Raw genomic sequence first — 27,987 nt, 5'->3', positions numbered from 1 at the left:
AAATATTTTATTTGCCATTTATGAAAACATCCATCACAGATGTTTTTTTATTATTTATTAATAGCTGAGATTTTTTTATTCATTTAAACACTTTTTTTATAATTTTTAATTTAAAATTTTTTATAATTTGTTTGCAATATTTTAGATAATTATATCATTTTTTCATTTAAAAAAAATTGGAAATTTTAAATAGAACCAAAGATATCTTATTTTAAGAAACTCAATACCAAAATTTTCGTTATTGAATAACTCTCAAGATTGTATAAATATATTTTTTAATTTTTTCGATTTACTTCTTATTATACTCCCACAAATCAATTTCTAGGAGAACTGAAGACAATGACCAAATTCATGATGTTCCCAGGTCAGTCGGTTCTACCTAACCGGAGCGACTCGGATTTATATTCGGCTAAGGACTGCCACTTCAGCAGCATTCCCTGTATATGTACGGGGAATATTTATCAATCACGACAACAACAACCAAATTCAGGAAATGTATGGGATATTTTTTGCTACTGAAATAGCAACAACAGCAATCAAATTCATGAAATTATTCCAAAGTTACAATATTGCAAGAATTCTAGTCGCACGAGCATTGGCAATTTTAATACTTTCTACATTTCATTCGTAAATTTTGCTGAAAAAATCATCTGCTTACACGAAGCTCATTTCCATTTGAAGGGTTACGTAAGCCACAAGGATGCTATATTTGTGTATTGGTAAGCCCTCAGCTAAATATTGAGAAGCCTTCACATTTCTAGTGGGTTTCTTTTTTATACGTAGATAATGAATTCTCTTTCGAAAAATGTCTTTTCATTTAAATTTAATGCCTACATAAACTATACCTATCCTGTTACTACCCCTTCTCACAAGTTGACTGCAGCTTTGCGGATAACTTTTATCACCTTCGCACATACCTTTTATCACTCCTCAAATTATGCCATTCTCTGGCAGCATAGACTTGGCCTTAAGAGTTCGCGTAAATTAGTCTAATAATCGTTATGATTTTCACGAGTCCATAGAAGTATATGCTTCCTAGTAGAAAAAAAGATGCCTAATAAAAAAGAAAATAGTGGCAAAGTTGCCCTAACACACCCCTGTGAATTATAGTAATGCCCTCACACAAACCCAATTGCATACTTTTATATTAAGTTCTTTACAACCGAAAAAAGCACACTATACTCGTATACGAGTATATGCGTATGTGTATACATATACATATCGACACCTATTGGATTCCTTTACAGCTCTAACGCAGAGAGAAACAACTTTTTCTGTATACTTGGCGAAAAAAACTGACACTGAGCAGTCACAATGGGCAAATGAGCGCTTAGAGCACTGACAAAAAAAAAAAAGAGTTGCAAGCCATGAAATACATACATACATGCATATGTTGCACAAAAGAGAAAATAAAATTGTGCTAGGTGTGTTAAGGAATGGAAAGGATAACAGGAATGCATGGGCACAGGTTGTATGTGAAGCAGTACGATGAGAAATAAGAAGGAAGTTTACTTAAAAATAAAAGAGCAAATATTCGCTGGCTTAGCATTTCTCTCTGATATCGCCAGCAGCGACAATTTAAAGCTGCTTTAGAGAATGGGAGGTGCTCGTGTAATGGGATGCTTATTATAATGGAGATTAATGATTTTCCAATGGTTGAAGTATATTTTTGCAAAAGGCACCAGAAAAAATTGTACGAAAAAATGCTAATTATTTCACTGATCTCGGACAAGAAAACAACCAGATATAACAACTCAAAAAAAAAAAAAAAAATTAAAATAAAAATATAAAAAAAACAAAAAAAAAACGTAATAATATCACTTAGAATTATAAAAATGTATTTTGCTCTCGGGACTTTCCCAACTGACTCGTGCCTAATCATTCTAGCATTGGGTAAGACAGCAGGTTTTTTCTTTGTGGTTTATGCCTGTAACCCGCATACTGAAAAAGTGAAAAGTATTAAGAAAATATTTTGAAAAATCCTAATCAAGCAGCGGGACAGAAGATGAATCTTATCAAGTCAAATAACTTATACTCTTCAGACTGTGCAGTTGTTTAGCTTGACGAATAAGTTACATAACTTGAAAAGATATTTTTCAATTCAAATTATATATCTCGAATGGTGTCATGTTAGCAGAAGCTAAGGCAAATAACTCAAATCAGAAAGGTATACGAAGGGCACGGTAAGTTGGCTTCACAGCGGAGCTTTTCAACTCCTTAGGCATTTCAAAAACTCTTTCAAAACTAAAAGTTTAAAAACTAGAAGGTATTTTTTTATTGGCAAAATGTTGCTCAATTCCAAAAAAAGGAAATATATTTCGAATTAACTGGCTCGTGTTGTACCAGCAAGAGTTTAGGCAAGAATCTGAAATCAGAAAGGTTCACAAGGACTCCGTAAGTACTGGTAAGGCTGCTGGTTAGGACTAGCTTAGCAGGAGAGCTATGAAACTCCACGAATATTTCAAAAACTTTTAAAAACTTAGAAAAAATTGACTTATGTTACACCAGCTGGAGTTTGTACAAATATCTTAAATCAACAGGCCTACAAATACCTCTAAGGTAATAAAGAAGAAGAATTTACTTTTAAAAGGGTTTCTTTAATTTCTTTAAATATTTCAAAAACTTTTAAAACTAACAGTTTAAATTTAATTAATTAACTTATTGTTGTTAGAGTGATAGCCCTTGCGCAGACATAAATGCGCCTCCAACTGGCAATGTGGAAGGTGGCAACATCCGAAGAAATAATCGAGGAAATGATGATAGGCGAAGAAAGATGGAATGCCGTCGCAAATTTCGTTGAAAATATGATCCGAAAAAGAGGTGTGAAATGGGAACGTATGCTAAGCAGCATTAAGCAAATGTTTTTCAAAACAGGCGATCCTGAACGCAGAGTGAGTAAGTACTAAATGTGTCTCTGTCTTGGACCTCTACCTCGATGCAATGCGGAAGCAGTCCTGGGGTTGAGAAAAAATCCAAAAGAGGAGGACGGATGTTTTAGTGGAATCAGTGGTTTAAATTAATTTATAATCCCAGCTCATCGCCAAAAAAAATGTGTCTTAGAAATTAACGAGCTTTGTAAACTTACTGCCGAACTGGTGACCTTTTCAGAGAGATTTTCTCATTAGCGATGTTTCATCTAATCGTTTTTGACTTGCAAGAGGTTAGCTACGATTTTGATATTTTGAACTCGAAATGAATTAAACATTAAAATAAATACAATTAATAAAATATCACAACTGCTTTCAAAATAATTTAATATTTTTTCAAATTAGACTATACTTAAAATTTAATTACCCATTCTCGCCACTTTAGCTACTTATGCATGAGCTCAAGTGCACCTTTACTACGTATCCACATCCTTCTGCACACTAAAAACACGAACTCATCATTCATGTCCTCAACAGCCCCATCCTTCACCAACACTCTGCTCAGCAACACTTTTACTACATCAAATAAGCAGCGACTCGAACACAGTGCCGCCGCTAGTCACTAGACATGTTGTTATTGTTACTCTTTAATTTTATTTTAATTTTCGCACCGGCAAAACAATATTAATTTTTTGATCTGTTTTCATCGAAAAGCACTGTTGCAAACGCTGTGCTATTATTCATATGCACAATTCGGATTATCATACATATGAGTGTGTGTATGTGTATATGTATGTACGTATAAGCATATTTTGAGTTGTAGTTATCGTTGCTGCTTAAATGGCTAGCTGGCTGGCTGACAGTCGCGTTGTTTGACTGACACAAACAGTAGCATTTGCTTTTTGTCTTTTTTCCGGTCGCGCTGTTGTTTTGAATTTTCACGATTTCTGCCTTAACCCCACCGCCCCACGGGTCAGAGGGTTGTTTTTGTAGTGCTACGTGGATGTTCCTTAGCCATCGCTATGCCTACAAGTTTGCACAAATACTTTTTCGTTTTTTTGCCAAAAGTCACACGCCTTGACGCTGAGGCTTTTTTAAATCCACGCGAATTAATATAACGACGAGCAGAACGCACTCACACTCATTGTCGAGAAGAAAAAAATTGATTAAATAAAAATACCGAAAACAAATAATGCAAAATATGCATTCGTTTTTCGTTTTTCACTTTCCGATTTGAAAATGTTTTATTTTTTGTGCTATTTCTGTAGCTTTATACTGTTTTATTTCTGAAAATATCTTTTTCTGGGTGGAAGTTTTTTCTTTTTGCAAAAAATGTTCTGACTTTCGCTTAGATTGCAATTCGCAGCCGTCGGCTGAGGCCACAAAGAGTAATAAATCCAAAAAAATCAACGAACCGCCGAACGACCCACCGAAAGTTGTGTTGCTGCGAAATGCGGCGAAACGGCGCGCTGAATAGCTGTGTGCTGCTGAGCACAAAAACGACCAAACGGCCACGACGACGGCAACAGCGACAACGAATAATTCAACCAACAAACGAATGAATGTTCAATACAATAACAGATAGAACACAAGCAACACCAGCAGTTGGCCAAGCACACACACTTATAAGCTGACACTCATATACACGGCAAAGCAGCATTTGATTCGAATCTCTAAAAAAGAACTAGCATAGATGTACATAAACACACAATCAGTGCACAGAAAAGCACAAACGTACATACATACGTACATATAATAGCAGCAGCAACAACAACAATAACAATAACAGTGCCAACCGAACTAATACTAAACGCCTAAGCGCATTCGTCTGCTCGTTTGCGCAAATTTTTTTGTTTGTTGCGAAAAAAATAATCGCATAGAAAAAAATGATATAAATTCGCCACACTTGTCATTGTATGCGGTAAAATATAGATAAATTGTACACACACAATCACATGAGTAAATAGAAAAACTCAAGCATAGCGCAACAACACACAGATACGCACGCATACATTAACAGCGCGCTCCCCATTTTTTTCGCTGTATTGCTGCTCTCACTCATACTATGCTCCAAGCGGCGGCAAAGAAAATTATCTAATTCTATACACTAACACATACTAAACGTGTCAAGGAGAGTTGCTCTCTTTATACTAGTAGACCCTGCAATTAAATCTCTTGTGGGGAGCGCGCGCTAAACTACTCAAACCGCTGAGTGTCACCCAACAAATGGTGCTCTAACTCATGCGCGTAAAAAACTCACAAGTTCTCTAAATCACAAATGCTCCTTGGAATACACTCTCATGCTCGTTTGCACTCTTTGAAATATCTGCCTTTTAAACCGCTCGTCATTTGAATAACGCACTCTCTAAACCACTAACTCGACTACTAAAATATGCTCTCTAAAGCACTCACTCTCTAAACTACATATCTGCTCTGCACCCATTCATGCAACTCCATCTAAATTGTGGAATTCTCACCTGCAATGTCTCATTCTCTCATCGAACGCACGAAATCATTCAATTCCTATTCATATCTGTGTATGTCATGCATCGCTCCAATCCCACTACTCGATGGGAGTAGAGTTCGTGAGTATTCGCGTAGTGCTAATGTGTTGGACTGCTGTCCGGGAATTCACGCAAGCACAAGCGCTCTTCAATTCAACACATACAAATAGCAGCAGTGGCGTATTTACATAGTTTCATCAATTCTGCCAAACATTTCTCTACAAAGTAAAAACGTCAGTACAAAAAACTTTGAAGGCACATTCAGAGTCACATCTGTCCATATAGTATTTTTTTGGTTTTGCGGAATTCGTTGCTTCCTAGCCGCCGCCTGTTTTTATGCTGCTCAATTGTCGTTATATCGCGTTTTTCTTTTCGATTGATTGTTTTTGCCTTACTTCTTTGCTTTATTCGGTCGTCCGCCTTTACTGCTATGCTTGAGTTTCATTTGCTTAACAAGCTACACTTTAGTTGATGAAGTACCTTTTGCTGTTCAACTAAACGTAGGTTCTTTTGAAGGCGGTGCTACAGGTTTCTTTTTCACCTAAGTGACTTGTAAATTCTTCCGTTTTATTTAATGATTTTTTCCATTAAAATTAAGAGGTATTTTCTCTGAATTTTACTCATACAATTTGTAAAGCTGGAAGCTGGTTGGGATGGCATTTACATAAATGATAAATACTTTACGATATGACCGCAATTTGATCTCCAAAAGTCTTTCAGGCTCCCTAATTACTATATTATATTTCAAGCTAAAATTTATGCCCCAAAAAAAGAGGTGAATTAGCTCTGGAACTAACTCCTTTTAATACTTGGATAAAAATGTTCATTGATGGCAAAGCGGATACTAAAACAATTATGGCTCCTTGCACTAAGTCGCAATGTGCAAATTCAAAATGGATGAACTTTGCGGAAATAGGCAGCTCATTATTTACTGGATACCAGGATACAAAGGAATAGAATGAGAGAGCCGATGAGCTTGTTAAGGCAGGTATTCGCATGCCAAGCTTGAGCACGTCAATCATAAACTTTTGAAAACGGAACTAAATGAGGAACTACCTCTGGAAATGCAGTGGATACTCAACCTCGTATAAAACTCCCAAGCTTATGCTGAGAACTTGGAATACGAAAAATGCAAACTTTATTTTATCACTGTCTAGAAAAGCCTGCAAAATATTGGTTGGAGTACTGACGGGCCACTGTCTCACCCCACATCACGCAGCTAAATGGCTAGGTGTACTTTGGAACACCTACTTAGCCACTGCCCTGCTCTTTATTGGACTCGACAAATGTGTCTAGGATCAACATATTTTCCATCCTTGAAGGATATCGCTAACGAAAGACTGAACGGATAAATAGCACTGGCAACACAATGGACCCTAGAGGTCTAAGTGAGATCTTTTTACAGATCAGCTAGCACTACCTCACCTTTTCAATATAAATGCTTCTGCATTCACTTCGCCTGGAAGAGATATGGGATACCACGTAGAACTGATGATATAAGAATCTATTTTCACAAAACTATAGGCGGTATTCCGAATGTAATCACCGGTATAAGTTACGGTATCGTACAGGCCACCTAAAGGCGTATATTTGGAAACTTCATCTATGCGTAGATATTTCAATTGATCTACAACCTAGCGTAACCTGAGACTTATGGTATCTAACAGAGTGCGGCTGACGATCAGAGGTCATACTTCCATATTAGCAAAACGCAGTGTATCGCTCTGTGCATTCCATAAATTATTTATAATTTAAAAATTCTGTTTACCCACAGCTTCAACCCATCGGTTTTCTATGGTATTGAGATCAGAAAACTGAGCCGATTAGTCTGTAAACTCAATTCAATTTGAAGCAGTCTGCTGACTATGTGATCACAAGAGAAGACTTCAGCCACAACTAAGAAGTTCAATTCTTTATTTCACAGACAGAAATGACAAAGGATCTGATAGCGTTCTACACGACGACGAAATTCAAAACTTCATACAATTTTCGAAAGTTTACTATCGGATGAAGAATATAGACTTTAGTCACAAAGTCCACGTTCTATTCCCCACTTTGCTGAACCTATTTCTCCCTGCGAATCTGATATTTTTCTAGACCATGCTGAGTCTCGAAATTAGATATCAGCACAAAATCTGTTGCCTTCTCCCAGCTTATTGCAGCGTTTTTGAAACTGAGATCTATGACATTCAAAGCTTGATATTAGAGCAAAGCTAGTGAGCGAGGTAGTCCTCCCTCCTTCAAAACTCGACTTCACAGTAGAGCTGCGATGATGACATTCAGGTCGTTAGCGAACAAGTCAAAATATATTTTAGAACAACGAAGCTCCCTGAAACATATTCATCAGCGCAGCATCAAATTGTTGGGATATGTACTTATACATAGAAATACTCGCAGATGAGTGCATGAGGAGAAAACTTAGAGGGTCGGATTCAAAAACATAAATGCTGTAGTCATCTTGTGTAGTTTTAGATAACTCAATGAAATTACGTTCCCACGACAGTCGGTTCTACGTTACAGGGACGATCCGAATTTATATCCGGCCAAGGGCTACTCGTATCACTGCAGCAACATTCCCTGTACTTTTATGGAGAATGTTTATTCTGCTGTAACAACAACAATAACAAGAACTGAGAGCTGATGTTTTCTTAATACAAACTTCAAAATACGTTCCAAATCACGTCACCAGTATTAAATAGGTGTGCAGGTGCGGTTTTGATCGCTTGCTTCTATGATGCGGTAGAATATTATTCAGTGGTAAGGGACTTCGTAAGCCATTTTGATTGGGAGCTCTTGCAGAAAGAATACTGTGTCCCAAAAATTAAAATTATCGAGTGTTGGAGGTGATTCGAAATTGATACCTGAATCAGCACGCGAAGAGAAGGAGAAGCAGATTGTTTGATTGGTTTAAATTGCAATTTATTTCAATTTCGATCGAGCTAAATCGAGCTGAAAAATTGGGCCTGCTTTGGGCAGTATAGATGCTACCACACGAAAATTTAGCATATACCAGCTACGCCTAAGCCAGGCAATATATTTGCTAGGTCTACTTGGGCAGCTGGATGTTTATGAATTCGTTTTGAGCTGCAGAATACGATATCCAAAAATGAAAAACAGTTAATGCATTCTTAAATAAAAATATCAGCAATCTGTAGAGCAAAAGACCCTCCATTGGACAACTTTTTTCAAACCTTCGGGGCACCCGGGTATGGCTTTTTTTCGTCTTTTCGAAGATCCCTTTTAAAAGGTTATATCCATATATCGATAGGAAATTAAAATTTGGAGAGCTACCTGGAAGCTCAAGTCGTTAGCTGTAATAGAAATATGTTAAGTTCACATCCAAAGTCGAAAAAGCCAGTCTGGCCAGGCCCGGGTACCCAACGGACGGTTAGGGAGGACATATATGTATTGTAGAATTGTTAAAAACTCGTTATCAAAACCTATGGCTACTTCGACACTGAAAAAGGCTGACGGGTTGTGAGTGGAGTGTAATATCCCACATTTCCCCATGTCCAATTCTGAGTCTCACATATTAAAGTAAGCATACGCGTGAATATATAGAGTACCTGTCAGTGTTGGGAAGTGGATTAAGTAGTTGAATGTCATTCTTTGCTATCAACAACTGCAGTAATAAAGCGCACCAACTCTTTTTAAACCATTCAACTGTCAACTTTCATTTCAATTTTTAGCAGAAAATTAATATTCAAAACAGATCCACTTCACCCAATTACAAAACAAAAGTGCATTGGTGTAAAGACTCGCAGCTCTACATAAAATCAAAAATAGAAACCTAAAACTTGAAGCAACTCGCTCGCAGTGCTGACAACTTAACCCAAATTTCACAGTGCATGTACAAATACAAGAACTAAAACGTAAAAAGACAGCATAACTCGAGGCTTCAAAAACCGTCAAATGAAAACGAATCTTGTTGCAGCAACAGATTGACAACAAGAATGCGCCAACGCGACGGTATAAAAGTGAAACAGCGCAATGGAAATTTGTAAGAACAACACGCTGCCAATATGCATGTGTGTTTGTGCATGTAGGTGTTTGTGATTGTGCTCATACGCGCCACATGCCGAGATATTCATAGAGATCTATGTATGATATATACCCACATACGCGTGTGTGTGTGTGTGCATGTGAAAACCGATGGCCCATAGAAAAGTGAGTGAAAAATAAAACAGACAGCAGACAGCAGCTTTTCAGCGTTTTCCGAAAACACACGTACACGCACAAATTCACTTATGTGTCTTTGTTTGTGCGTGTCTATGTAATAGTTAGTACTCTAGTTTATTGTTTTTGACTTTTTGGCTGCTTTGATATTTGCGGGGGAATTCCAGCTTTTTGTTGCTTCTATTCCATTATTGTTGTTGCAGCAATATTTACCACTGCCACCGGCACCGGCAACTTTGTTTTGTCTATGTACGCTTCTATCCTTTTTAATCCTTCTTGTCTCGTCGTCGTCTGCCAACAAGCAGTCAACCAGCCAACAACCAGCCAGCCAGCAGCCAGCAGCCAAGTTTTGTTATCAGCGCTAACTAACCAAGCGAAAACCGTAGCGAAAACCAAAACGAAATTTTCAAAAATAAAACTACAACAACAAGAATAAACACAGAATCGCAAAATGGTAATAATAAACCGTAGCGAAACTAGTTTTGCATGGCGCGTAGCGCAGATGCCGAGATTATTGGGTGGCTGTCGTTGCAGACACTAGGCGGTTGCCGGTTGGCGGGTGTGTGAGTATGGTGGAAGGACCACGGCAAGCAAGCATGTGCTACTAGCTTACTTACATATATCAGGGTAAGGTATTAATGGCTGTAAGTTTGCCGGTTGCTCGCAAACAAGGAGCAGCGAATTGACGTGTTGGAAGTAGAAGAAGCAGAAGAAGAAGCAGTAGCCGAGAAAATGAAGTACAAGAAATAATGAATCGCAGAGCAGTAACTACTGCAACCACAGTTGACTTGTTGTTTTTATGCTTTTTACTGTCTTATTTTAGTTGTTGCTTACCGGTAGTTTTCACTTTCACGCCACTGGCCTTATCTACAAACAAGAATTGTGGACAAAAAGTTTATTAACAACAATAGCAGCAGCTACTAAATGAAGTACTTCTTCAGAAGTTCTGAACAAAAACCAAACGAAAAATAAAAATGTGACAGCTTTGAAAAAAGGAAAACTACCTCACAACAATGTTAAATATTACCGTGAAATGCGGCAAGTTAAGAGTAGTGCATGTGAAGAACTTGAAGGCGACGAAGGCGAAACAAAAACAAAAAAACACAAAAAGGCGACGAGCCTTTGCCTGCTGCATGGTCTTGCACTGGTAATGAGTAATACAAGTAAGTTTGGGCGCAAGTAAATATGTGCATGTGTGCGAATTTAACTGGAATTCCTGCGTGAACAACTACAAAATGGTTGAGAAAGAAAATATTTCGTTAAAATGTGCTGCGTGTATTGCATTATGCATTAAAGCACAATGTTTTTAGTGCGCTACGAGGTATGATTAGGGTAAGTTGAGGGAAGCGCGAAGATCTCACAAATAACAAAATCATTCTGAGTGGTGTCAAAGTTAAGCGCTAGAGATGTGGAGAGCCAAGTGATTTCCTTCACTAGCGAACTAATATTTTTATTCTGCATTTAGAGCGAGTTTTCTAAAACCTCAAGCTAAGTTGCGCTCGGTGTGGAAAGATCACTGAAAAAGCGGAAGATTAAAAACAATGACATCAAGCATATAACTGGACTCACACACTGATAAAGTTTCTTTAACATTCTTTACTTATTTAACTTCATTAGTAATAAGAATACAAAGCAGTAAAAAAGCACTTCTGACTTTTCAAAATATTTGCGAAGAATGGACCAAAAATGTGATCAATTTCTTTAAATTCAAATTTATTTGTGGCAAGCGTCTTGATGTTGTTCCACAAGAAGGAGAGACCGACTCCGAGCGGCAAATGTTTTTTATGAGAGGTTTTTTTATGGCAGAAATACACTGGGAGATTTGCCGTTGCCTGCCGAGACCGCTATTAGAAAAAACGGGATCTATTATTTTGCTGTTTCATGCACGGAGATTCGAACCTACGCACTCCCGAATGACAGATACGCACCAACTCAATCGGCTACGGCGGCCGCTTTCTTACATCCGAATATATACATATATATAATTGGCGCATACACCCTTTTTGAGTGTTTGGCCGAGCTCCTCCTCCGAATACGAAGAGCAAATAAATAAGAAGAAGAAGAATTAAGATTGTATGCCTTGGTCCAGGTGTAGGCCAATTTCATTAGCGAAAAATTTATTTTTCTACACGAATACCAAATTTCCGAAGTCCTACATATTTAATACCGGCACAAGAAGCGCGGAAAAAGTTTATGAATTCCAAGACTTAGGACTCGAGATGCCCCAATAGCTATCTATGTGAACTTCCACGAGACTCTTAGAAAAAAGTATTGCACGCATTTCTCGCCAATAACAAGAAAAAGAAAATTAAATACAAATCGCTTGAATGAATTTTAAAACAAATCTGAAATAGAATAAGAAAGCAACAAAAACAACAGAAAGTATAATATTTAAATTATTTGCTCGTAATTGAACTTTCTTTTCGCTTATCAGCCGTGGAGCGCTGGCGTGCAAAATACAAACAACGAGCTAAAAATAACAAACAAATACAAAATAAAAAAATAAAAACAGGAACAATAAAAAGCAAATATTTTATTGGCAGGAGCAATACCACACACATACATATACACAAACGTCAGGCAGCCAGCCCGCCAGCGAGTCAGTCAATCAGTATAAAGCAACGTGTAAAACGGCGCTGTTTTTATTGTTGTGAGATACGCATATACATATAAGTACACCCATGCAAAATAAATGTATTTTTTATTTCTATTTCTATTTATTTTTATTTTTATTTTCCTACAGACTAGCAGTTGTTATTGTTATTGACGTTTATTTACTGCCATTTGATAAGAAGTTGAAAGCATTTCGCATTGCAGGCGCATAGATAAGACGTAACAGCGGGCGCACGAACTCACCTACCGGCTGACGAAACGTCTAACTGGCAGACAAACTGGCATTATAGCATATTGTGCTTGTAAATATGTACGTATGTGTGCATGCTTATGCACTCAACTGCCATGAAAATGTATTAAAATTGATGGATGAGCTAGCAAATACATGCACATATACACATGCATTCGTGCATGCAAATATAAAAAGTGGGGAATGGAGAATAGCGCAATGATTAGACTGATAATTGGATATGCACATACATAAGTATCTATAAGGGGCGTGTGTGAGTGAAGTCTGCATGCGAAGAGAGTTGGTTGGGTGCTCATAGTGGTCTTCCGCCTCTGTGCTCGCTCGCCGGTGTGCATGTACAAATGTCAAAAGCACAAATTTATTGCATTTGTTATTTATTTAGTATTTAGTGTATGCAAACGCCAAGCACCGTGCCCCCTTAATAATAGCGGCGTGGAAAGTGCAATACCGCTCACGTTTATGGTTCTATTGCCAATTCTCTATTGGTCGTGGTCTTTATCAGAATAAAACCATTCAAATTTTATAGATTTTTTTAAATATTTTTTAGCGGCTAAAAATTGAAAAATAAACGTGGCCAGCAAAATAAAATGTACTTTAAAATTAAAACAGTAAAAGAGAAGAGAAAATATTTTGGCATGATAAACTTCCGCTACGCGTTGCTTGTGGTTACGTGGAACACAAACAATGGAATGCCAGGGAGATGTGACTGGGTCTTTATTACTCAACACGGTGTTTCGCAGACGACACACAAGGTGGGACTATTAACTTATGATGGAGGAGGGATGATTAAATGATTGATGCTGCTAAAGAAGATACACGCCAAATTTCAACGATCGCCAGTGGTTCAACATGAAACCCTTTCTTTCGCATGCAGTACCTCTCGCTTGTGTAAATAAATCTATGTTCACACTAGTCTGTTTTTTTTTCGAGGGGAAAATGTTAAGTGCACGAATAGAGCAGGAGAATGAGATTCGTCAATCTCGGGCATTTTTGATAAAAACATCGTTCATTGTATAACGAAACTCGCATAAATCAAATTTCCAACTTTTTATGAAATTCATCAATACTAACTAACTTGAAAAAAATTGTCATCAAAATGTTCGACTGCTTAATCAGAATCTTATATATAAAATTCCAAATTTTGGAAGCCATCATTAAATGGTGTAGGGCTAGAAGTAGGAGATAACGCCAAAAATTTAGGTGTAATTATGGACAAGAAACTAAATTGGAACATGGCTATAGAGGGCAGGATGAGTAAAGCTACCGTAGTTCTATTTTCATGGAAAAAGGCCTTAGGTCATAGGAATTTTCATACGAAGAACACTCAGTAGCTCAATGGGAGCGTTATCAGACCTATCCTCGTTTACGGGATTAAAAGCTGGTGGACATTGCTCGACAAGACTACGATTAGAATCCAGCTCATGAAAGTTCAACGTGTGGCGGTTATATATGTCAGCGGCGGTCTTAGAACCATACCCTCTGCTGCTCTTCTTCTTGCCCCTCCAAGACTTGGTTGGTAAACAGAATACAGGTAACAATGCTATTCGGTTTGCCGCAACCAATCAATGGCGCGATTTAGGTGTTGGAAGTTCGGCCATAACATTTGGTCTGGATCCAACCAATACTGTTGACCATTGTTTGGTTATTTAGTAATAGAATTCCAGCTAGACGTGAGTGGGTTGCCAATATACTGGTCGGAAAAACTGTTTATAGTTCTTTACTGATGGCTCAAAGCTTGACAATTAAGTTGGTTTTGGCGTTTACTGTAAGAAGGGAAATGGGTTGAGAGTCTGACATATAAAGCTACAAAAAAAATTAGAATTTGAGAGGAAGAGACTGTCAGACATTTTATTTGTCAATGTCCAGCGTGGCATGCCACTAGGCTAAGATACTTTGGCTGTTATAATGTTCAAATTTGAAGTCGCTCACAAATCGCGTTGATTTTTACATCTTTTTCCATTTAAAATACATCCGAACCCGTGCTTTATATGAAAGAAAATTCTCAACTTCGTATGAAAAAAAATTCCAAAAATTAACACGATTGTATTTAATGGTAATAAGAAATAATTGATACATTTTAATAATGCAGAGTGATAGCAGACATTTTAAGATTTTATAGCACAAAACCAGAATTCAATATGTTGAGTCATTTATGATTTGTTGCAATTTGAAACTTAAATTTATGATTTTTTAACACAACTTTGGCTTATAGACACAACTTTTTTAGAAGTTTGTGTAATTAATGTTGGAAAGAACGTACGAGCAGAGATTAGCTTGAATATACAAAGAACCCCATTGCCAATTGAAGCATTATATGCAAAATTAATAGCATACATACATACATATTCTGGGACTTTATTGTATGAAATGCAGAGATAAATACGCCACAGGCAAAAATTTAAAACCACGCTCTTATTGCGTTTAATTAAATTTGAAGATAATTTTCTTGGTTAAAGCACAAATATGATTTGTATGTACTAGATAAGAGGGCGTGGCACCTCCCATATGCATTTAAATACGCAAAGTCTTTATTTCATGCACCCCTTTTGCCAGGAATACACAAAGAATAGCGAAAAGTGTTACATGGTAGAAAAAAAAGTGTGTCACCTCCCCACAAGAACCAATGTTTATAGCTGGGACACCTTTTGCCAAGTTAGTGGGGCTTGAGACGCCTACAAAATTTACAAATATTGTCGTAGATAGTGAAATATGGGCCTCATAGAAAAAGTGGAGTGAGGTTCTCAGAAATTGTCATACTGTTCACCGCTTAAAATCTTATTATGCACGCCGTGTGTGCCAAAAATGGTAGAGTATCCGGTTATAATTTTTTTTTAATAATTTTTCTTCTTAATTGGCGGGATAACCGCTTACACGATTTTGGCCGAGTTGAACAAAGCGCGCCAGTCGTTTCTTTCTCGTGCTAACCGGCGCCAATTGGACACACCAAGTGAAGCCAAATCCTTCTCTACCTGATCGTTTCAACGCAGAGGAGGCCTTCCTCTTTCTCTGCTATCACCAGCTGGTACCGCATCGAATACTTTCAGAGCCGGAGCATTTGTATCCATTCGGACGACATGACCCAGCCAACGTAGTCGATGGATTTTTATTCGCTGCGCTATGTCTATGCCGTCGTAAAGCTCATACAGCTCATCGTTCCATCGCCTGCGATATTCGCCGTTGCCAACATGCAAAGGTCCAAAAATCTTCAGCAGAATCTATCTCTCAAACACTCCAAGCGTCGCTTCATCGGATGTTGTCATCGTCCACGCTTATTCGCCATATGTTAGGATGGGCTTGATGAGAGCCTTGTAGAGTGCTAGTTTTGTTCGTCGAAAGAGGACTTTACTACTCAATTGTCTATTTAGTCCAAAGTAGCATTTGTTGGCAAGTGAGATTCTACGTTGGATTTCAAGGCTGACATGGAGGATGGTTCCATATGTAGAAGTCCACGCAAGTGGGGAAAGTTACTGATCGCCATTCACTTGGGAGTGGCTTGGACGATTCTTTTGCATAAGGCGAATGAAAACATACACAAAACCTCGGATGAGAACTTACAACACTGATGACGAGCCTTTTTTATAATTTCGTGCTTAAAAATAGGCGCATTCGAGGTAAGTGTGTCAGAGCACTTAAAGTAGAGTAATAAATTATTTTTAAAATTTCAGTAACCTTTAATTTAAAAATACTTAAAAAAGCAGTTTACTTTTAAAAATACAGTTGTAAAAAAATAGCACTTTATCTAAGCACCAATATTTATATATATATATTATATATAATATATATCATTATAGATATTTCGAGGGATAACTTACGATGCTATAAAACGAGTTTTTTGTTATTTTTGTGACAATAAATTGACTTGAAAAAAAAAATTATACAACGTTACAATTTAATGCCGGAACGTCAAACGTTTTAAAATACAGATAATTCAACGGTATATAGGCGGTGATGTACTCCAAGTATGCAAGATATTTATGCCCATTCATATGGAAATTTTCGTAGTAAATTTCAATTTTATTAACCAACCGAAATATTTACTAGTTTTTAAAAATGCAAATAAAAACCGTGAATTATTTTCATTTTTATAATTATTTTATGATGCCGAAGTTTATAGCGGCCAAAAACTCCTTGCTGCACGCAGTTAACAACAACCTTTGCTTTCACTTTCTTATGAACTCACGAGGTTTATATTTAGCGCCTGACAAAACATGAAAATAAAATAAAAACAATAAGTGAGCGTTTAAGCTTACAAAATGACTACTAACTGCACAAAGCATTTTGTATGCGGCTTGCAATTTTTTTTGTTTTTGCTTTCTAAATACCTGCAAATTACACTATTTAAGTAAGTAAACTAAGAGATCTTTGCCCTACAAGCAAATCATGTCAAACGCGACTAATGCAATTACCGCTAAATGTGTTTCAAAATGCAATTTAGCAAATTATTAAACGCCCGCGACATGAAAGTGCAAAGTGCCAACAACAAATATGCATAGATATAAAATCGCGAAATCCACTAAAGGGGCCAAGTAAGCCGCATGATGGGCCAAAGGGTAGTTAACCGTTCAAAAGAACACCACAGATGAGAATTATGAGCAAATAAATAGTTGAAGAAAAGGCGCAAAATACTTGGCATAACGGTAATATAAACATATATTGGCCTATTAAAGCTTGCTGACGCTCTTAAGTCAAGGAAAGAGTCGGCTTTTGCACAAAGCGTAAGGTTTAATAAAAAAAAATAGATAATTTGCAAGTGTTAGAAAAGAAGAAGCAGCAGCAGCAGCAGCAGAAGTGGTATTTAGCGAAACACTACGAGTGCGCCTGTATGAGGTGCCAAATGCAACCGTGCGTGCGAAATGCGACTTATCGGCACGCACACGCACACAAGCATACTTGACTCACCTACATACACACGCACACACAGGCTAAGCCATAGATTTTCTACCCTTACAAACTAGCACGTGTCACATGCGAGGCGCCAAAGAGGGCAAAAGCGTGAACGCATTTTCCACATTCTCACGCAATGCCTGAGTTGGCAAGGTGGCCAAGTCGCCGATTGCCAAAGGGCATACGCACACGAAGGGCGTACGTGAAGATACCACACACACACACACACACGCACTGCAAGTCACGTGCACACATATTCTAACTTATTTAGTTACGGTATGTAAATGTTTTTCTTTTATTTTTATTTTTATATATTTTTTTTCACGTCTGTGCCTAGTAAAAGTGCAAAGCCACTGGCGCTACGAGGCGTATGTGTGTTGCGCGTCTATTTTTTTGCTCTTGCTGTGAGGTCTTTAGGTGAATGCGTGAATAATTCAGTTAAAATGCGCAAAAATGCTACTATTTGTATAAGCCGCTTACGATGACTACGACACCAAACAGATAGACAGACATGAATAGATGGGTATGAAAAATGAAAAAGAGCAACATAACAGCCAGCAATTGAGACGATAGAATTGGAAAATGTACAGCTAATAGACGAATTCAATGCGAAGGAAAACTCATAAATTGTCCGGCTACTCAAAAAAAAGCTGGGGGTCTGACTGTGTGTTGTGGGGTCGCTGAATGCGAATCTGAGTTCGATTTAATCTCCGTGCGTCAGAGGTTGACCATAACTGGAACAAACACTCTGAAATCGAATTATATTAATAAAGCTGATAATACCAGTTTTTTTTAAACCTAAAATCTGGTAACCCTATTGTATTTTTTTATTTCTTGTTTTTTGTTTTTAATAATCTACAGTACAAATTGCCTTACAGACTAGACAAAAATGTAAAGAAAAACAACCAAAAAATTTGACTAAATATCAATTTTCACAAAATTCGATTAAGATATAGTGAAATCAACCAGGTTTTCTACCCTCAGAACCCTATGAACCCATAATCAAAATACTAAAACAGTATTGCGCATCTCCCACGGGGAAACTATTCATGGCAAAAACTTTTGCTGGATACGTCTTAAAATAGAATAAATAATAGGTGCGTACACTTCCGTTAGGTGTTCGGCCGAGCTTCTCCTATTATTTATGTCGTGCGTCGTGATGTTATTCCACAAATGGAGGGACCTACAGTTTTAAGCTGACTCCGAAGGGCAAATGGTTTTATGAAAAGCTTCACTCGGAGGTTTACCATTTTCTGTCGAGGAGTCACCGCTATTTGAAAAAAACTTTTTCTATCATTTTGGTTTTCATGCACGAAGATTCGTACCCACGCAGTCCTGAATGTAACCACACGCAAACACATTCGGCTACAGCGGCCGCAGGGATGCGTCTTGCAAAAGTAAAAAAATTGTTTTTGACGCTACCCAGTGACCTTAGTCGTCTAGCTACCAAACCTGGACATTTACAGAGAAAGTGCTCTACAATCTTCTTCTCTGAAAGGTTCCCACAGCTTCTGCAATGGGGGTTAAATGGTAACCCTAGCTTTTTCGCGTATGTGCCGATGGTCCAGTGACCGGTAAATACAGCTACGAATTTGGAAATTGAATGGCGAGCAGTCCAAAGGACTTTCTGAGTTCACCGTCTGTTGTATCATACTGGGCCTACGGGGTCTTCGAAGTAGTACATGAAAAAGTGGAGCTCCATCTTTTCTGCGCTTTCCTGAGAGATAATTCGTGCAGTTCCCCTTTAACAACTGTCAGGAGGATGCCGATGACCGGGCAGGAGACCAATTTAGTTTCCTTCCTGGCAAGCTCATCAGCAAATTCATTTCCCTCTATGTTCCTATGTCCTGGAACCCAGATCAGAGAAATGTTACCTGCCCACCCAAGATATTTGATCTGCTCCTTACAAGAGTTTACTAATTTCGTTCTGCACCATGGCGTCGTCAGAGCCTTAATAACGGCTTGACTATCGGAGAAAATGTTAATATCTCCCTCGGTCCCGCGTTCCCTAAGCATTTTGTATGCCCGCAGGATCGCAAAGACTTCTGCTTGAAAAACACTAGCAATGCTCGACAGTTTAAAGGAGATAGATAAATTGGCTGATTTAGAGAAAACCCCTGCTCCGACTCCCGATTCCATCTTGGAACCGTCAGTGAAGACAGAGGTGCATGCTTCGGTGCAGATTTCCCCCTCGATCCAATCCTGCCTATTTGGAAAGTAATCCCTAGCACGACCGTTAAACTCTAGTTTGCGGATAGAGAGATCTGTTCGAAGTATCTCATTTTTTTAGCTATAGAGGACTATAAGGGTTTGCATCACAAACAAAATATTTTATGTCGACTCTGAGAAGCAGTTGGTTTTGTGAGTGACTCTTTTATGGCAGAAATGCAACCGGAGATTTTTCGTTGAACAACCTTTTTATGCTTATGTAAAGGGCCTTTCAAAAGTGACGCTTAGATGTCCGTAGTGAGTTATTCCTAGACTATATTTTCTATGTCATCTTGGACATTTTTCAAGTAAACAGTTATACAATTTTTCACAATAGAACAACGCGATAAAATTATTGAAACTTATTATGGAAATGGTCGATCTTCAAGAACAACAAATCGCAAAATTCGTAATTTTTGGTGGAAATAATCGCTCAAATGAGTCGACAATTCAACGGTTGGCGAATAAATTTCAAGAATTTCAATGTGAACCAAATTGGGAAGGCCCCCACTGCTAGAAAGGCATGGAATTTAGCATTTTGTCAAAATGGCCACCGAGTGCCAGCGTCAAGAAAAACAACATCGAAACTCTGGTGAAGAATCAATAACAGAGAATTAATTTAATGGAAGGCCCTGTACAATCGACTCACATCGAAAATCTGCTGAAAATCGTGCGCACATAAATACGTACATAAGTTTTTTCGAGGTTATTTCTCCCAGTTGACTGTAAAAATTTGGGCTCGTGCATGGCACCACTTAAGCAAAATAGTGCAGGGCATGGAAATATCTTGGTATGCATGTATGTATGTATAAATGTATAACAAAAAAAAAACAACTAAAAAATAAGAAATTATTGTTTTACATAAAAATTTTAACAATGCACCCAAAGCGATCGCAGCGGGCAAAAATGCTAGAGCAAGTGAAGGCGCACAAATGCAAGGAGCAGAGCTTGCAGCGAGTGGCATGTTTCATCCATTCAGATCCAAACATACGTGCATACATACATATATTATATACCTATATATACATACACACACTTATAACCCATATGGCACCTTCGACTTTAAGTATAAATATTTCATTTTAATGCTCGTCAAACCATTTGAAAATATTGGCGGGGGACGACACAGCCCACCCCTTTGGATTGTGCAGCTTGAGCTACAGCTTCGAAATGTTACTAATGGTTGCTGCTGCTGTAGAAAGCAATAAAAAGGCGCATTGAAGGCGTGTATGCTGGAAGCTTTTCATTGCACAAAAACAACAAACTGTAGGAGCCTAGAAGTTACGTCATCGAAGGGTGGAAGGCATTTTGGTGAACAAAAACTATTTCTTTATTTATTTACTTATGCACACACAATCGCACACGCCAACATGTAGCTGCACTCGCTAACCTTTTTCGCCATTTTATTTCGTTGCAGTTTCAATATTTTTTTGTTTTTTCATTATATTTCTGTTTTTCATACCATTTTTTACCATTTCTTCTTCTTTTTTCCCTTTGTTTTTCGCTCTTCGATGGCAGTTTTTCACCAAACGCGCTTGTTATTATTGTTATTGGTATTATTTTGGCTGTTTGACTGTTGCAGTTGGCTCTGGTTCGCTGGCTGCTTGCTGCTGGATTCTCCGGTTGGCTGCTGCATGTAGTTATTCCTGTTTGTGGATGCTATTGTTATGCAGTTGGATACTGCATAATGCACTTAAATTGTTTGTGCATGTGTGCGTGTGTGTGTTTATATGCATTAATGCATGCATAAGTGTGCATCTTTGTGCGATTATAGCGCGGGCGCTTGTTTTTATAGTCGCTCGGCATGAAGAATAAGAATAAAAAAAGAGTATTAAAACGCCAGCCATCCTATGTCAGGCCATGACACTTTTTTCCCAACTACACTTTAGTTCCTTTGTGTTGTTATTCTTGTTCCACAATGTTTTACTCTGCTACTGTTTTAATGTTTTTTTGGTTTGTTTGTTATCTTTCATTTTTTACTTTATTATTATTTTTATGCGCTTGCTTTGCTTGCTGTGTTGTTATTATGATTTGCATGTTTTTTCTTTTTTTTCTGCATCTCATTTTTATTTACGTATATTGCGCTCTGTTATTTTTGTATTCTTGTTATTTTTTACTCAACAATGCAATACTTTTAATACCAATATATTCGTACGAAGTGCATGCAACCGTAAGTTTGTATTTACATAGCACACACATACACACATATGCATTATACTAAATATGTGTAGATGCTTCCAAATTGATATGCAATGCCGTAAGTCACGCAGAAATCTTATTGCAATACACCCACGTAGGTGAAGTGCTGGTGCTCGAAAATTGTTGTAAAGTGCATATTCGTGCATTAGGGTGCGAAACACTCTCATCGAACAAACAAACTCGGTAGTGTTCTGTCACATACATGTGTATAAAATTTATTATGACTTAAGACTTCAAACTTGAAAATATTAGTTTGGCGAAAAAGAAATCCATTTTTTATTTTTTTTTTTATTTTGCACTATTGGTTTAAGGCTGTTTTATGGTCGATCTTTAGCTTTTGCGCGATGCTGAAGTATACTAACATGCCGATTATTTTTCTGATTTTATCGACATTTTCAAAATTTCCGGCATTATCAACATTTTCTAATTTGGGTACCTGGTCACAGTGACATTGCTGGAAACTGCGAAGCCAACGAGCTAGCCAGACAAGGGACCTGTGAGGAGAGGATCGGGATCCCCTTGACAACCTGCGCTCTACTCCTGGAAGGATGGGCTTTGCGCCAACTCGGCGAGCGCTGGGTAAGTACACGAACGTGTAGGGTCGCGAAGTCCTTCTGGCCACGTTTGGATAGGAGGCGTTCGAGAGATATTCTGAGGATGACGAAATCTCATCTCTCAAATTTCGTGGGCATCCTCACGGGGCACTGCCCGCGGGGTACACATGCCGAGAGACTCGGAATCACTTCGAGTCTTTTTTGCGTCAGCTGTATGGAGGATGAGGTGGAATCATCTCAGCACCTGTTCCTCAGCTGCCCAGCTCTCGCGGGACTAAGATTCAAGCATCTTGGTTCTCACTTCTTTTCTGCGCCTGCTGGTAAAAGCGGGTATTGATAACAAAAAACTGATGAACTTCATCAGCAGCATAGAGAGGTTAACACAACCGCACACCAGTCACCGTTCATAGTCCACAAACACTCAACCGTCCCCAACCATTTCCCTTTCGGCCTATCGTCCTTTTCCTTCACCTCTTTTTCCCCTCTTGCAATGGTATCACAAAGGATGAACCAAACTCTTTAGTCCAAGTGAGCCCACTCTCTGAGTAACCATCACTATTCTTTAACATCAAAAATGCCTGAATGGAATCAAAGAAACTCAAAATTGCATTTAATCAGCTGTGACATTATCGGCACCATAAACATCATTCACAATTTCAGCGGCCTAGCTTGCATTTTTGTCTCTATCAAAGAAAAAATGTAAAATGTACCGAATTTCTCTTTGTCAACACCCTGTAACTCCCAACTGAATGGCACAAACAAAAACAGCAAAATATTTTTTTAGTGTGAAATGTCACCTTGACAACGAGCATAAATCTTAAATTAATTTAATCGATACTTTACGAGATATCGATAAGTACAGCCATCTACAGAGAAAATAATGGATTTCTTTTTCCCAAACTAATATTTTGGAAAAATATTAAAGTCTACGTGACCTGAACCAATGTGAAAGTGCCTCCAAGAAAGTCATCCTTTTGATTCTACTGATCAAATTTTTAAAAACTTTTGTGCAACCTTTTTAAGCTTTAGCTCTGAATTAATTTCAAATACGTCTTCGTGTCCTCTACTCGGCACAGTACCTCATACGAATCCAGGTCAATTTTGAACAATTTTTGTGTAGTTATTTTTTCAGTATCGAATTTTGTTTTTTTTTTTCGTTCTTCCAAAGCAAAAAACCTCCTTAAAGCTTTGGCAAAATTTGAAGGAATTCTGAGAAAAGCTTACGGAGAAATATAACCTCACTTGAAGTATTCCAGTTAGGGAAGCCTAACCAAAGGAAACTTTAAACGAGTTTTATTTAGAATATCAAATTTTTATTTATTTTATTTATTTATTTTTAGAATATGAAATTTTAATATATCCCATATTACCATACGGCAATTGGTAATTTGTATAATTGTATCAAATTTCATTATCTTAGTTTTTGTGGTTCCAGAGAAAATTGATTTAAAAATTAGAGGTTATATGGGAGCTGTCACACCCTCTTTTGCAAGATCTATCACTTTGCACCATAAGTACGGCATTCGCAATTTATGTGACTATATGGAATTGTAGTATCTTAGGAATAGAAAATTTTCTTTTACTCTTTTCATAACCCTACCATACCTAGAAAAACATAAAGTCATAAAGGAAAGATATTTTTCAATATGAAAAGTATAGAAGTTGCTCGCATGGAAATAAAAAAAAATATAAATTTTGCATTCACGATGATTAAGTACGTAAAGTTTAACAAGTGTTCAACACAGAATCGATTTTTTTGATATTATTTTTGTAATTTTCCCTGATAACAAAACACTTAGGGGAATACGTTCAAATTATAAAACTACTAATTAATAACACATTTAGCAAATTTTTTTTCAAGGACAGTAACAAACTTCTTCTTTTATTAGGAATTTTTTTCCTGTTATTTACAAAAATGCTGTAAAGTGATGTTATTAAAAAATGGATTTTGTTATTGTGTTTTCTGTTATGTGAAATCATCTTGTGAGCTCGATGTACAGCATTCGTTCCATATTCTGGATGGTCGACTTTATGGCCTTACTACTACTATGGCTATTCTGTTGCAGTGCGTCTTTCAACATGATTTCGTCGTTCGTTTCTTCTTTTCCCGGTGAATTTGTCGATATACTCGCTTTCACAAGCCTCACGGAGCTTGGCATTCGTTTTTATACCGCACTGAGTGTGCTCGGCGAGTGCACGCGTTTCAACAGCTGTGTCCAGTTATTGTGTTGCTGTTGCAGCAGCTCTTGCTTCTGAAGCATATGTATGTTAGTTTTGGTCTCACGCATGTTTTATATAGGGGTTTTCAGTAAGAGCGCTTCAACTTTTGAACTTTTTTGAATAAAACACAAACGGTTTGACTTTTTTATATTAACTAATTTTTTTTTATTATCGAGTTTGAACATATACATTTAAGTATGAAATTCGATTTCTTTTGCATGACTACCGCGTGCACGTTTTACGAAGTCCAATCGTTGAACCCAATTTTCGACCACTCTTTTGCATAAATCGGCCGAAATTCCAGCAATTTCGCGTTCAATATTGGCTCTGAGCTCACAAATCGTCGCCGGCTTGTTACTGTAGACCAATGACTTCACATAACCCCAAAACGGGACGGCTTGTTATATGGACCGTAAAATGGCCGTAATGCTCTTAAAGTAGCAGCAAAAGAACGATGATTTTCATAAAAAATTTGCACGATTTGCAATCGTTGCTCAAGTGTGTAGCGTTCCATGATGAAATGTATACTAATGAAGTTTACAAATGACAAGCGAAAAATAAAAAATATTGCGTCGTTCGCCCTCCCTATCGGAAAAAAGTTGAAGCGCACCTATTGAACAACCCTATAGATACGCGTTTTACTTTTTACACGCATATATGTATTATGCCAGATTATATCTTTTAAACCTGGTTCTTAGCGTACCAAGTCAGTGTGGCACCTGTTCAATTGGTCTGTTATAAACGGCGAGTTTATATTTGAGAGGATCTCTGGCTATTACCATAGATTTGGCCAGCCACTTTTTCAAAATCGAGCAGAAGTCGCTGAAAGTAATCTTCGGTTTCCGACAAAATCACCGCATCGTAAGCTTATTTTAATATTTTTGCTGCCCAATCTATATCCAGGAGCTGTGTTTCGAACTTTCTTGATAATCGCATCCATAATAATATTAAACAGTACTGGGCTTACACTGTCGCCTTATCGAATACCCACTGTAATAAGTATCGGATCTGATTTTATGCCATTTGCCCAATTAATTGGTATAAGTATACCATTTTAAAAGCGAACATCCTTGAAAAATTCCAAGAAAGACAAAAATATTTATATATTTAAAATTTTATTCTATTTTATTTATAAAATCTAAGGGTACTTTCAAAAGGCATTCCTCAACAACCCACCAACTTGCTGTGAAGCCAATAGAACTTTCATAGTTTAGAGTGGCTTTGCGCCTGCTTGCTCACAGCCTGACTATTGGCGCGACACTTGAAATGAAATATTACAATTCTATGTAAAATAATCTGACATTTATTTATTAATCAAACATTCTTCCAGCGTGACCAACTAAGCGAACTTTAGTTAGTCCCCTCGTTTCACTTATCCTGCTAAATCGTACAGTCCTTTGAAACTAAGCCTAGTACATGACCCGATTATTATTTAGTATGTTGCTAACTGCATATGCGTGCGTTTGTGTGCTTGCAGCATGCAATCTATTTTTTTTTTTATAAATTTATGCCTGCGAAAATAAGCGCAAAATGATTTTCTGACAGTTGTATACTTTTTACAGCCTCCCACAACACTTAACTACGAGTGCGCTGCAATTATTTCTTCTGGTTTCCCCCACACCCACCAACACTTGGGACATTCTTCTACGCTTTTGGCAATTTTTTGCATTAAACAACAAGCGAACCCTCGTAAAACACATGGTTTAAAGGCCCGCTGTGTGTGTGGAACGATGTGTTGAATAAACAGAGGCTTTAAATTAAAGGAATAGTAGATAGTAAAGTAGGAAAGAGTGGCAACTTTAGGGCGGAGCGGGATGTTCAAACTGACTGCAGTTAGGGTTATGAGAGTTTCCATTTCTTTTTCCTTCTTTATTGAGCAATTACATACACATACATACAAATATATGCATGTGGTGAAGTGGCAGCGCAAATTAAATGAATAGTTGAGAGGGGGATTTGTTTGCATTGAAGCCTAAAATGGGTGCGCGCATATTTAATCGGTGCAGGCTTAAGTTTCAACTGGGCGCAACTGTCGCCAATGAATGTGGGTGCACACAGCCGTTCATACAGCCACATATCATTACACACTCCTGCAGCCAGCTATGGTTTTTTGTGTTCGTGTGCTTTGCAATTCAGCCATGGGGCAACTTTTCAACCGTATGTTGACATATGGGCACATTTGTATGCCCACATAACTACAACATATTTTCTGTTTTCATGTTACTCTATTTTTGTTTGAGGACTTTTTTGCGAGTATGTGGCTTTTGTGGTATGCGGATACAGCTTTTTAATATATGCATGTGAATACGCGTGCATGTATGTGTGATGCCTCTAATTTTGTGTGGGTTTTGGCAAGTATATATTTGTACACGAGCTCCCCACACTAAATTTGGGCGGGGTGATGATGAAATGCGGGCGATAAAGTTATCAAAGTGAGAGGGTTTCTAATGAATTTTTGGTGTGAGCTAAGTAAGATTAATGGTGTCAGCAAGGACAATGGATGATGAAAGGTGTACTAGGAATGGAGATACCGCATTGTACGAGTAAATATCTCAAAATTGTATATTGTAACTTCATTTAGGTGGACCAAACTGAGATACTTGCATGAGATGCAAAAATGGAAAATTTTCAGGTTTATAAAAAAGAATTTTAATATTAGAAATTTATGAAATAAATTTTCCTAAAAGCAGAATTTCAAAGTTTATCAAATACATTTATTAAAAAGTATAAAAAAAATTATGAAATACATTTTTTTGTTAATTTAAAAATTTTATGAAATAAGTTTTTCCAAAAAAAATAGAAAAACCTACTAATTTATTAAATAAGTTTTTTAATTAACAAATTTAACAAATATGTTTTTGTTTCGTTTACAGATTTATAAAATAATTTTTATAAAAAAAAATTACAAATGTATGAAATAAATTTTTTCTACAATATACAACTTTAAATAATTTGTTTTTTTCATGTACTAGGCTTTTGAAAAAATAAAAAGTTTTCAAATTTATGAAATTAATTTTTGTTAATTTATAAATTTAAGACGTAATTTCTTTGGTTCATCTTTATCTTTAAAGAAATCTACGAAACAAAATTAAAAAATGAATGGAATAAATGTCTTAAAAGTTACAACTTTTTCAAATTTTTTTAAATTTATGAAATAAAATTTTTCACCAGAAAACGAGCAAAAATGCCTGAAATAATTTTTTGTTTAAAAAATGAAAAGAAAATCGGTTGAAGAACAAATTTAATCCTTTTTTTCTAAATAATTATATTTTCCTTAAACATGTGTTTTTTTTTAATTTTTAAAAATTACGAAACAATAATTACTTTTTTTTTTTTTACTTTTACAAATGTATTAAATATAAATTTTTGTAACTTATAATTTCAGGACATTAGCTTCAACAAAAAATAAAAAAATAACAATTTAAAAAATTATTTTTTTTAATTTACAAATTTAAGAATTTTTTTATTTAACTTACCAATTTGAGAACGAACAAATAAAAAAAACACAAATG

At 37.0% G+C, this 27,987-nt stretch overlaps 1 protein-coding gene across 9 annotated transcripts in view; it reads right to left on the bottom strand.

Moving 5' to 3' along the window:
• Nucleotides 1-27,987, bottom strand: part of LOC128860577 (zinc finger protein 316) — a 128,059-nt gene that overhangs the window by 36,594 nt on the left and 63,478 nt on the right. Inside the window, exon 1 of one of the 9 annotated variants that reach the window (XM_054098179.1) lies at nt 3,295-4,380. The exons of the other annotated variants lie outside the window; for them this stretch is intronic. The gene's annotated coding sequence lies outside the window, so the exon portion shown is untranslated. Of the gene's footprint in view, nt 1-3,294; nt 4,381-27,987 lie in introns of those variants that run through there. 9 annotated transcript variants of the gene reach the window in all.

This window comes from Anastrepha ludens, chromosome 4 (genome assembly GCF_028408465.1).
Source record: "Anastrepha ludens isolate Willacy chromosome 4, idAnaLude1.1, whole genome shotgun sequence".
In the NCBI taxonomy this organism is placed as follows: Eukaryota; Metazoa; Arthropoda; class Insecta; order Diptera; family Tephritidae; genus Anastrepha; species Anastrepha ludens.
Note: the sequence above shows the minus strand (reverse complement) of the source record. Positions and strands in the feature narration are given on the sequence as shown.